The 11,205-nt window shown below is 47.3% G+C and overlaps 1 long non-coding RNA gene across 1 annotated transcript; it reads left to right on the plus strand.

Moving 5' to 3' along the window:
- Nucleotides 1-3,951: 3,951 nt before the first annotated feature.
- Nucleotides 3,952-8,846, plus strand: LOC311526850. The gene is made up of 4 exons (XR_014713178.1): nt 3,952-4,090; nt 4,188-4,236; nt 5,829-5,909; nt 6,997-8,846. It is a non-coding gene; the product is annotated as an uncharacterized lncRNA (long non-coding RNA).
- The last annotated feature ends 2,359 nt before the right edge of the window (nt 8,847-11,205 follow it).

Raw genomic sequence — 11,205 nt, forward strand, 5'->3', positions numbered from 1 at the left:
CCCAGCTTTGTATCATCCACAGACTTTATTAGCACACTTCCACTTTTTGTGCCGAGGTCAGTAATAAAAAGGTTAAATAAGATTGGTCCCAAAACCGATCCCTGAGGAACTCCACTGGTAACCTCCCTCCAGCCTGACAGTTCACCTTTCAGTAGGACCCGCTGTAGTCTCCCCTTAACCAGTTCCTTATCCACCTTTCAATTTTCATATTGATCCCCATCTTTTCCAATTTAACTAATAATTCCCCATGTGGAACCGTATCAAACGCCCTACTGAAATCTAGGTAAATTAGATCCACTGCCTTTCCTTTGTCTAAAAAATCTGTTGCTTTCTCAAAGAAGGAGATCAGGTTGGTTTGGCACGATCTACCTTTTGTAAAACCATGTTGTATTTTGTCCCATTTGCCATTGACCTCAATGTCCTTAATTACTTTCTCCTTCAAAAATTTTTCCAAGACCTTGCATACTACAGATGTCAAGCTAACAGGCCTGTAGTTAGCCAGATCACATTTTTTCCCTTTCTTAAAAGGAGGAACTATGTTAGCAATTCTCCAGTCATACGGTACAACCCCTGAGTTTACAGACCCATTAAAAATTCTTGCCAAAGGGCTTGCAAATTCATGTGTGAATTCCTTTAATATTCTTGGATGAAGATTATCTGGGCCCCCCGATTTAGTCCCATTAAGCTGTTCGAGTTTCGCTTCTACCTCAGAAATTTTCATTATGTTCCTTTTTAGTTGGATGTACTTAGAGAGCTGTGTTTGTTTTTCAGATACTAAATTTAGTGCTCCCTGTCTATATTCATAGTTTCGTTGCATGCCTAACACCCAGGGTAAATACCATTTATAGAATGACAATGCAGTTTCTTTAGTTACACTTTCCTAACTGCTGAGCAGTAGCGACATGCTATGAATACTCAATCCTTCACAGGCGACTGACATAAAAACAAATCTCCTTTGGGGAACAGAGCCCAAGGTGAGCGAATTAGCCTACGAAGGTGATACGTTTTGATCTGTTAAATGCAAAAAACAAAAGCCAATACAGTTCTCTGGACAAACAATTGCACTGCCGAGAGCTGTAGGGAGATGTAACGCAGGAGAAAGCAGTACATTACGGTTTAATGTTTTGGACAAGACACACTCGTATAAGTGACTTTAAATTTTGGGAAGAAGGGTTTTGAATTTTTCATTCTCCATCCTAGCAACTCGTGACAGCCGCTAGCTGTCCCTCTGCACCTGTTCAAATATCTGTCATGACATCCAGCAATGGACGAGCATGTTAGCTTGATTTTTTGTTCAAATAGTTAGCGATCTGCTGATCTTTAGATCTTCATCATCCTGTTTCAGTGTTAACACCCCACAGCGATGAACGGGAAGAGTTCATGCTTGCATGTGAGCTATTTTGTCTGTCTGTACGTCTGCAGACTCAGGCAGGTATCACTGAATTGATTTACAATCCGTTTACATTTTGAAGGTGACGTTTGCAACCAAAATGGCAGGAGACATTTTTTTTAAAAATCAAAGGTTAAACTCTGGAGTACAATTATGCAGTAACTTTAAAAACTACATAATATGGTGATTTGCCCAGTCATACAACTGCCTTTCATGCTTGGCCTCGTAAAATAGTGAAAAATGGCAAAAACTCCTGAGCTGGCTATTTTATAATTTCCAGTATTGTTATTACCAGTGATGTAGTCTGGGTCCCTGGTTCTGCTGGTATAAACACATCCCTATAGAATACAAACATACCCTACATGCAAAGAGTATGAGACATACAGCACATCTTCCATATAACAACCAGGGCAGCAGGACCTGAATGCACATGTCTTGAAAATGTAACTGCTCCTGTTGATGGATGTAAGAAACAGCAATTATTCCACTCCACAGCAATCGAAGCCACTTTGCTACCAGCCCCTATGGAAAGCTACATTTTTTATATTGTTTGTTTGAATGCTTTGTAAATGTTTTCTTTACATTATAAATGAACACTAAAGGGTGATCGGGGAACTAAAAGATTACTGGGACCCATGTTCTTGGTATTGTACGCCTGACACAAATCAGTCTCAATCTTCTTTTTCCAGTGAAGATTAGCAAGGCGATTTTGGTAGGGTGGGACTGGCCTCACCTAACATCCTCAGCCGCTTATGCTCTTATTTCAGGCCTGGCTGTGATGCAGACACATCGCTGTCCGCATTCACTGGTGGATACCTTGGGGCGAAGGGCAAACGCTAAGTGCCTCATTCAGCTCTCATTTAGACCGGCCATACAGCTGCAGAATTACTCCTGATTTACATGGAGTGTGAATTCAACAAGTTACCTATTTTGCCCTCAAGACTGGATTACTGCAATGGCCTCCAAATGTGATTGCTCTAGGGGTCGCACTTGGAAAGTTTGGTTAGTGAGGAATGTGCTTGCTTGCTTACCTAGCAGTACTTCCTGCCAAAACATGCTACTCTGGCAAGCACTATAGGTCACCCAAGCTCCCAGGTGGTTTTTGGTACAGTTCAAGTCATTGTTCTTTAGCTCGAAAGCCCTTTGTGGATGGTGCCCTGTGCAGCTTAGAAATAGCCTCTGCCTTCTGGCTTTCACCCAGCAGGGATGCTGAGGCTGGTGCTCCGAAAGAACATCTGAAATGTGGGCAGGGCACCCTGGTGAGACCCAACCTAGCTAAGATACTTGTGTGGCATCAGGAACATCATATCCGAGCATCTTATGGCTGTCAACTCTTCACACATGCCTGGGAGGTGGGGACATGCTGTGTCTCACTTTCCAGGTGGGGCAGTGAGGTATAGTAGGAGGAAGGCCTAGATTCACAAAGGGACTCAGGTGCCCAAAGCCCAGATTTCAGTACCTACGTCCTGGTTTTAGGCTCCTCTGTAGTTCACAAAACTCCTGCCGAACTCTGTAGGTGTCCGAATTCCCTCGGTGCCTCAATTTCTGCCTCGGAGCACATGTACTGCTGCCTCCCTCTGGGCATCCTGATGCCTATCTCCTGTCTACGCCTGAGAGCAATGCACACATTGGGGGAAGATCAGTCTTGTTAGGGCCTGGGCCAGTGGGTGTGCCCCGAGGCTGCCTGCTGGATTGGGTCCCATTCAAAGTCTGGCTGGGCAGAGGTTGCTACCGCAGCCTCCCTTAAAACTGTTAGCCTCATGGGTAGCGCACTCGCCAGGGATGTGGCAGACTCCTGCTTAAATCCTCTAAGGAGAGTGCTCTAACCACTGGGCGATGGGAGACTCTGGGGTGAGGCCCTGTCAATCTCTCCTGCTACATCTAAAGAATTAGTCATTGGAGCAGGGGGTTGGACCCTGGGTCCCCCTGACCGCCCAGTGGGTGCCATAACCACTAGGCAACAGAGTCATTCTCTCTCTCTGGCCCAATGACTCATTATTTATATTGTTTATAAAGAACCCCAAAATCCAAGAGTCTGGAACTAGAGTCCAGGGGCCAGATTACTCCCCCAAGATGTGAGCACAGTGGCCCTGGAGTGTTTCTGAAAAAGCCACAACAAGGGGTGGGGGACCCTGACCTGGAAGGGCTCCAGCCTCACCTTACTTCTTTGCTCTCCGAAGTTCTCCTTCTCACTCCATACACATTCCCCATGTAAGCTGCCTTCCAGCTGCTAGTTCAGGGTCGTCTTTGGCCAGCACCCAGGAGACAGCGACCCAGGGCTAAGGGACTGAACCACAAGCCGCTGTGGGAAGGCAGAATAGAAACTGGCTGTGGGAAGAGAGGGTTGGGTTGTGTCATTTTGGAGGGACGGGATGCAGGAAGGCTAGTGGGTGTGGTGGGGGGAAGGGCAGCACGTTTGGTGGGGTGTATGGGGGAAGAGAAAGGAGAAGAAGTGAAAATCAGTGTATTTGCCTTCATTTCCCTATGCAGTTCACTGAGAAGGAGCACACCTGTCCCGTGCTGACAGCTCCTTTGCAACTGGAGGAAAGTTAGAGGAGGAACTCTGAAACCCCAGGGGGAGGTGCTCGTGAGGCTGTCTTCAGCTCCTGAGCCATAAAACATTCCACTTGAGATTCAGAGTTCAGACTTCAGAAAACAAGTGCAGCAGAGACACTTCTATCATGTCAAGCCGAGCAAAAGGTAACCCAGCTGTTCCTTCCTGTCTAATGACTCGAGAGCTGTTACATGGCAAGAAAATAAAATCTAACTTCTCAATGGTGATTGTTTTCATGAATAGAGGGCCGTGGATCAGATTCCCACAGCAAGCTAGACCGGTTCACAGAATGGTATGTAATGCTGGGGGCAGCCCCTTTTTATTAGTGAGCATGAACGAGTGAGTGTGAGTGTGTTTTGAAGAGTTGGAATTACTCTGATTTGTGGCTGTTTCATTTCATCTAGGCAGTTGCCATTGAAAAAATCATCATCCCAGACCTGTTGCGTGTACCTTTCTTTCTTTTTTCCTCTCCATGTGCATTCTGGAACTGTCAGTCACTCCTAACCGAGGTGTTCGCTGTTAGCAGACCAGATTTAAATTCCTCTTTACAAAGGATGCTAGGTTGCTCTGGGGAGCTTTGTTAACAATCAGTCAATAATTAATGATCACTACTAATATTTTCATAAATTTACATAGTGCTTTAAACCATAGAGTAAAATACTTTCCCTGCTCTGTATTCTGCATTACTTTCTAGTGTCCAAGATATTATTGTGCAACAGCACCCGGATAAAATCACAAGGTTTCCTATTAACCGTGTCAGTGCTGTGTAGCATACCAGGTACACAGGGGAAATCCACTGCCTGGGCTGCTCCCTGTACCTGCGTGGTCCTTAGACCAGATTTAAATTCCTCTTTACAAAGGATGCTAGGTTGCTCTGGGGAGCTTTGTTAACAATCAGTCAATAATTAATGATCACTACTAATATTTTCATAAATTTACATAGTGCTTTAAACCATAGAGTAAAATACTTTCCCTGCTCTGTATTCTGCATTACTTTCTAGTGTCCAAGATATTATTGTGCAACAGCACCCGGATAAAATCGCAAGGTTTCCTATTAACCGTGTCAGTGCTGTGTAGCATACCAGGTACACAGGGGAAATCCACTGCCTGGGCTGCTCCCTGTACCTGCGTGGTCCTTGTTCATGGCACTGCCAGCATGGCCCTGCCAAGGGCTGAAAGTTAGGGGCCGGCGAGGGAGGTGCTATTCCGAGCTGGATTTGGTTTAGGCTACCACTCAGGTTCATGTTGCGGCTGTATCCTCAGGGCTAGCATTTGAGGTTTGGTATGAGGCTGCATCAGCGCCAGGGTTCAGGGTCAAGCCCCCATCAGGTCTAAAGCTCTTGTCTTGATTTTATGAACGTCACCAGGCTGGCCTCCTCCCCGCTGCCCCCTCACGGCTAGAGGTTGCTCTGCAGGTGGCCTGCCTTGCCTCAGTTTACCCCTTCAAGGGATTTCCTCAATAATTCACAAACCCTTTGACCCTTCTCAGCTTCTGTGTTATTACATTAATAAACACTTAACCCAAAGTTTTCAAGTCCCTCTCTTCTCTGCTGGAGCTTACGCATTGCAAACTCCCTTGCTCTGCAGCTTCCTGCTGCTCTTCTAAGGGAATCGAGTGACCGCCTCTAGCCCACCCTGTTAAAATGACACTGAAATCTCACAAGTGGTAAGGTTGAAATGTCTGTGAGATCAGCTTCTCTCCTAAGATTCTGGCCACATTTGAATCAGAAAACAAACACCTTTTAACTGAAACCATCCAAGTGGATTTGGGATTCAGGGACTTGAATCTGACCTCCCCCCTTTGGCACACATCGAAAGGGGCAGGGACATGAATCACCAGACTTTATCGCTCACAGCACAGGTAACAACACCTGTCAATTGCAGGCTGCTGCAGAAGCTCAGTTACATCAGCGTGACAACCGGCCATGACGAGTACATGAAAGAGATTGGAGAGAGGCAGCAGAGGTGAGAGCCGGGAGGTATTTAATCAGGGAATGACAAGGGTGGGCTATTCCCCCTCTAAATCAGTACATTGCTCTTAGGAAGTGGGGGGCCCTTCCCACTGGCTTGAGCCAGCCACAGAGAGGTACAGGGCACTGACAGGGCTCAACTTCTGCTGCAGGCCTGCCTGGCTTCTGAGCAGTGGCAGTATGCAGCAGCAGCCGACTCCACTGGCCAGGTGTGCTAGGCACAACACCAAACTCAGCTCATGTCGTACCTGCTCCTGCCAGGGCCTCAGCACCTCAGTGCTCTGTGCTAGGGATGTGGAACAGAGCAGTAGCAGATTCCGCAAAGCCCAGCTCGTGCCCAACAACGGGACACAGCAAGGGCGATTCTAGCTCCTTTCCAACAGAGAGTGTTGCTTTGACTTGTTCTGGAGCTGCCACTAGCGTTCAGTGGTCTCCCCACACTGCACGGGACCAGGACGGCCGAGGGCCTCTGTCCTTCTCTTGCAGTTTAGCCTGTTACCCTTTGCCATGCTATCTAAGCACCAGTTCTCCACTGCTCTAGCCCTGGACACTCTAGGGAAATCAGTGCTGAAGGTGGGTTAGTTAAAACAGGACAAAGGCCTTTTCAGCCCCACTACAAAAAGCATTTGAGACTTCAGGGCCGCAGCCCACTCCTTCCTGTCTAGACTAGTAGTTAAACCTCTCAGCACCAGCTCAAGAGCATCCAGTGCTGATGAACATTTACAGTCTCCCAGTGGAGGCTGGGCTTTTGTTAGTCTGGACAAGGCCTGAGAGACAGACATTTTTCTTCAAATACTTGACCTCTGAGCTACCACCAATGCAGCTCCCCCTGTGGTAACAATGACAGGAGTGCTAGCGTCCACCAGCATCTTAACCAGTGTGTTATCTGGACCTGCTCTGAACAGGTGGCTAAACTACCTATGCCTGGTCTTTGTGAGAATTGCTACCACCAGGGAAGCAGTACATGTCCTAGCAATGGGGGGACACTGGAGTTGTAGCAATGACCTCCAGCATTTGGACAGGGTTTGGATGCTAAGACTGATGTAGAAGGTACACTGACTTCAATTTCTGTCTCATTGCAGGAATGGGGATTTGAACTGCGAGAGATTAGTGCAACGTGCACCAGCCACGGCAGCCACTTAAAAGAATATTATTCTTTCCTACAGCTTATACTGTAGTGTATGTAGTATATTTTTGCTACTCTGTATAGTGTTTCTCATGCTTGGCCTCCTATAACAAAAGAAAATTAGAAAGTGGGGAGTGATTGGGGAGATGGGGGCGGGCTGGACAAGTGATTTAGAAAGTAATCCGAGCCGAACTGAAAAAAAATATTTCAAACTGACTGAGCCAAACCTGGAAAGCTGCACAAAACAGGAAGGGAAGGAAAAGAACAGACAAAATAAATAAGAAACAATTGGGGAAAGAGAAACAGGGGACACAGGCTGTGGGGGATGAGGACAGTGTTCATGAAGCGGGACACATAGGCAGTAATTTTAAAGCAGAAAGAAGCTAATGGAGGCAATTCTCATTTTCCTTTGCCTTCCCAATTATAAATAGTCATTGAGAAGAAACAGCCCCAGGATCCATTTTTCATAAGTTTTCATGGCAAAAAATGTAACTAGACAGAGCAGGCAGTGGTAGGTGTGGCTACTGTTGCTTGAGACGTCTCACGCTGAGACCCAGTTAAAAACTGTACCGTGATGCACAGAAACAAGGGGCGGGCAATTAAAGCTGTGAGGCAAGCTGAAGTCTGCCATTTCCTCACGTTTGTTGCTTGACGTGGAGCCGATTGGCTTTGTGAATGTAACGTGGGACGTATGCTAAATCAGTGCAATGAATCACATAAATATTCTAAACTGGAGGAAGCTCCAGCCTCTTGCTCTGGGAAGCAATTTAACAGCGGTCTCAGGAGAGGCACCCCGCTGGCCATGGCGGGCACTAGTGGTCACCTACTACAGGACAGGCCTAACAAAGAAAATAACAGAACGCCACTAGCCGTCACCTTCAGTCCCCCACTAAAACCCCTCCAACGCATTATTAAGGGTCTACAACCTATCCTGAAGGATGACCCAACACTCTCACAAATCTTGGGAGACAGGCCAGTCCTTGCCTACAGACAGGCTCCCAACCTGAAGCGAATACTCACCAGCAACCACATACCACACAACAGAACCACTAACCCAGGAACCTATCCTTGCAACAAAGCCCGTTGCCAACCGTGTCCACATATCTATTCAGGGGACACCATCACAGGGCCTAATAACATCAGCCACACTATCAGAGGCTCGTTCACCTGCACATCTACCAATGTGATATATGCCATCTTGTGCCAGCAATGCCCCTCTGCCATGTACATTGGTCAAACTGGACAGTCTCTATGTAGAAGAATAAATGGACACAAATCAGATGTCAAGAATTATAACATTCATAAACCAGTTGGAGAACACCTCAATCTCTCTGGTCACGCGATTACAGACATGAAAGTTGCGATATTACAACAGAAAAACTTCAAAACCAGACTCCAGCAAGAGACTGTTGAATTGGAATTCATTTGCAAATTGGATACAATTAACTTAGGCTTGAATAGAGACTGGGAGTGGCTAAGTCATTATGCAAGCTAACCTATTTCCCCTTCTTTTTCCCTACCCCCCCCCCAACCCTTCCTCAGACGTTCTTGTTAAACCCTGGATTTGTGCTGGAAATGGCCCGCCTTGATTATCATACACATTGTAAGGACAGTGATCACTTTAGATAAGCTATTACCAGCAGGAGAGTGGGGTGGGGGGAGAGAAAACCTTTTGTAGTGGTAAACACCCATTTTTTCATGGTTTGTATGTATAAGAACATCTTTTGTATTTTCCACAGTATGCAACCGATGAAGTGAGCTGTAGCTCACAAAAGCTTATGCTCAAATAAATTGGTTAGTCTCTAAGGTGCCACAAGTACTCCTTTTCTTTTTGCGAATACAGACTAACACGGCTGTTACTCTGAAACTAGTGGAAGTGTGCATCTGAGCGGAGCCACTTTACATTTTGGTCCGCCACGGTCTGATTGAAGCTTTCCCTGGCCATTATCTGGAACGCACCACTGGCCGCTCACGGCTTAGGGAGACATAGCTCTGCGTGGAGCCGCGTAACTGAGCAAACGTGGCCCAGAAGAGATATAGCAAATGAGCCTAAGCAAATAAAACACTCAAAAGGACGTGGGGAGCTTTGCTGATGTGCACTCAGCTCTCCTGTGAGCTTCAGAAGGGTTCATTTGCTTAGCTGCCTTCTGAGAATCCCAGCCACTCCCTCACTGCAGACAGTACCCCCGGGTGTTCAATAACTTGGATTTACCGTAACCCAGGTATATGAGTGCTCAGGGAGTTCATCGTGCTAACCTGTGTGGAGCTACCCAACAGAGTGAGCCCACAGGCAGTTGTACCATGGGTAGGTGAAGGGGGGTGACAGTTACACTCAGGATACAACTCTTCAGGGTTCTGGCTCTGACCACGACAACAGGAGGTGTGGGGCGCAGGACGTGGTTTCGGTGCTGCAGTATCAGCATGGGAGAGTTCTTGTGCCTGGAGGTGGGTTTTTTTGCCAATATGGAGGAGGACTGGATGTCATACAAGATGATCTGGATGACCTTGAAAACTGGAGTAATAGAAATGGGATGAAGTTTAATCATGCAAAGTCATGCACTTAGGGACTAAGAACAAGAATTTTTGTTGTGAGCTGGGGACTTATCAGTTGGAAGTGACAGAGGAGGAGAAAGACCTGGGCGTACTGGTAGATCACAGGATGACTGTGAGCCGCCAGTGTGATGTGGCTATGAAAAAGGCTAATGCAGTCCTAGGATGCATCAGTGAAGTATTTCCACTAGAGACAAGGAAGTCTTAGTACCATTATACAAGGCATCATCTGGAATATTGTGTGCAGTTCTGGTCTCCCATGTTTAGGAAAGATGAATTCAAACTGGAACAAGTGCAGAGAAGGGCTACTAGGATAATCCAAGGAATGGAAAATCTACCTTATGAGAGGAGACACAAAGAGCTTGGTTTGTTAAGCCTAACGAAAAGAAGGTTGAGGGGAGATATGATTGCTCTCGATAAATACACCAAAGAGATAAACACCTGGGAGGGAGAGAAATTACTTAAATTAAGGGCCAATCGTGATAGGGCCACAAGAACAAATGGCTATAAACTAGCCATCAACAGGTTTAGGCTCAAAATTAGATGACGGTTTCTAACCATCAGAGGAGTGAAGTTTTGGAACAGTGTGGGCAAAAAAACTAACTGGCTTCAAGAATGAGCTCTTTAAGGAGGGGATGGTGTGATGGGACTGCCTACCATTGTAGCCGATCTGCGACTGCTAGCAGCAAATATCTCCAATGGCCAGTGATGGGACACTAGATGGGGAGGGCTCTGAGTTACCACAGAGAATTCTTTCCCAGGTGTCTGGCTGGTGGGTCTTGCCCACATGCTCAGGGTCTAACTGATCACCATATTTGGGGTCGGGAAGGAATTTTCCCTCAGGTCAGATTGGCAGAGACCCTGGGGGGTTTTCACCTTCCTCTACAGCATGGGGCATGGCTCACTTGCAAGTTTAAACTAGTATCAGTGGTGGAGTCTCTGTACCTTGAAGTCTTTAGACCATGTTCTGGGGACGTCAGTGACTCAGCCAGAGGTTAGGGCTCTGTTACAGCTGTAGGCAGGTGAGGTTCTGTGGCCTGAAATGTGCTGGAGATCCAGACTAGATGATCAGGATGGTCCTGTGTGGGCTTAGAATCTATAATTTTATTTCATCAAATTTCTCAGGCTGCCCTAGTGTGGGCAGGAGCCCTAAGTGCTAGGATGGCTATGCTGCATCCCATGCTCTCCAGCCAAACCCAGCTTAGGAGCTCGCATGACCCTAGGATTGCCAACTTTCTAATGGCACAAAACCAAACACCCCTCCCCTGCCCCTTCTCCAAGGCCCCACCCCCACTCACTCCATCCCCCATCCCTCTGTCGCTCACTCTCCCCAGGCTGGGGTAGGAGGTTGAGGTGTGGGGGGTGTGTGGGGGGGGGGGTAGGGGGTGAAGGCTGCAGCTGGGGGTGTGGACTCTGGGGTTGGGGTGAGGGGTTTGGGGTGCAGGAGGGGGATCGGGGCTGGGGCAGAGGGTTGGGGTGTAGGGAGTGAGTGAGGACTCCAGCTGGGGGTGCAGGACCTGGGGTGGGGCAGCATTGAAGGTTTTGGGGTAGAAGAGGGGGCTGGGGCAGGGTATGGTCAGGGTGTGACCTGCAGGAGGGAGTTTGGGTACAGGAG

The sequence above is a fragment of the Lepidochelys olivacea genome, assembly GCF_965140295.1.
Source record: "Lepidochelys olivacea isolate rLepOli2 genome assembly, chromosome: 9".
In the NCBI taxonomy this organism is placed as follows: Eukaryota; Metazoa; Chordata; order Testudines; family Cheloniidae; genus Lepidochelys; species Lepidochelys olivacea.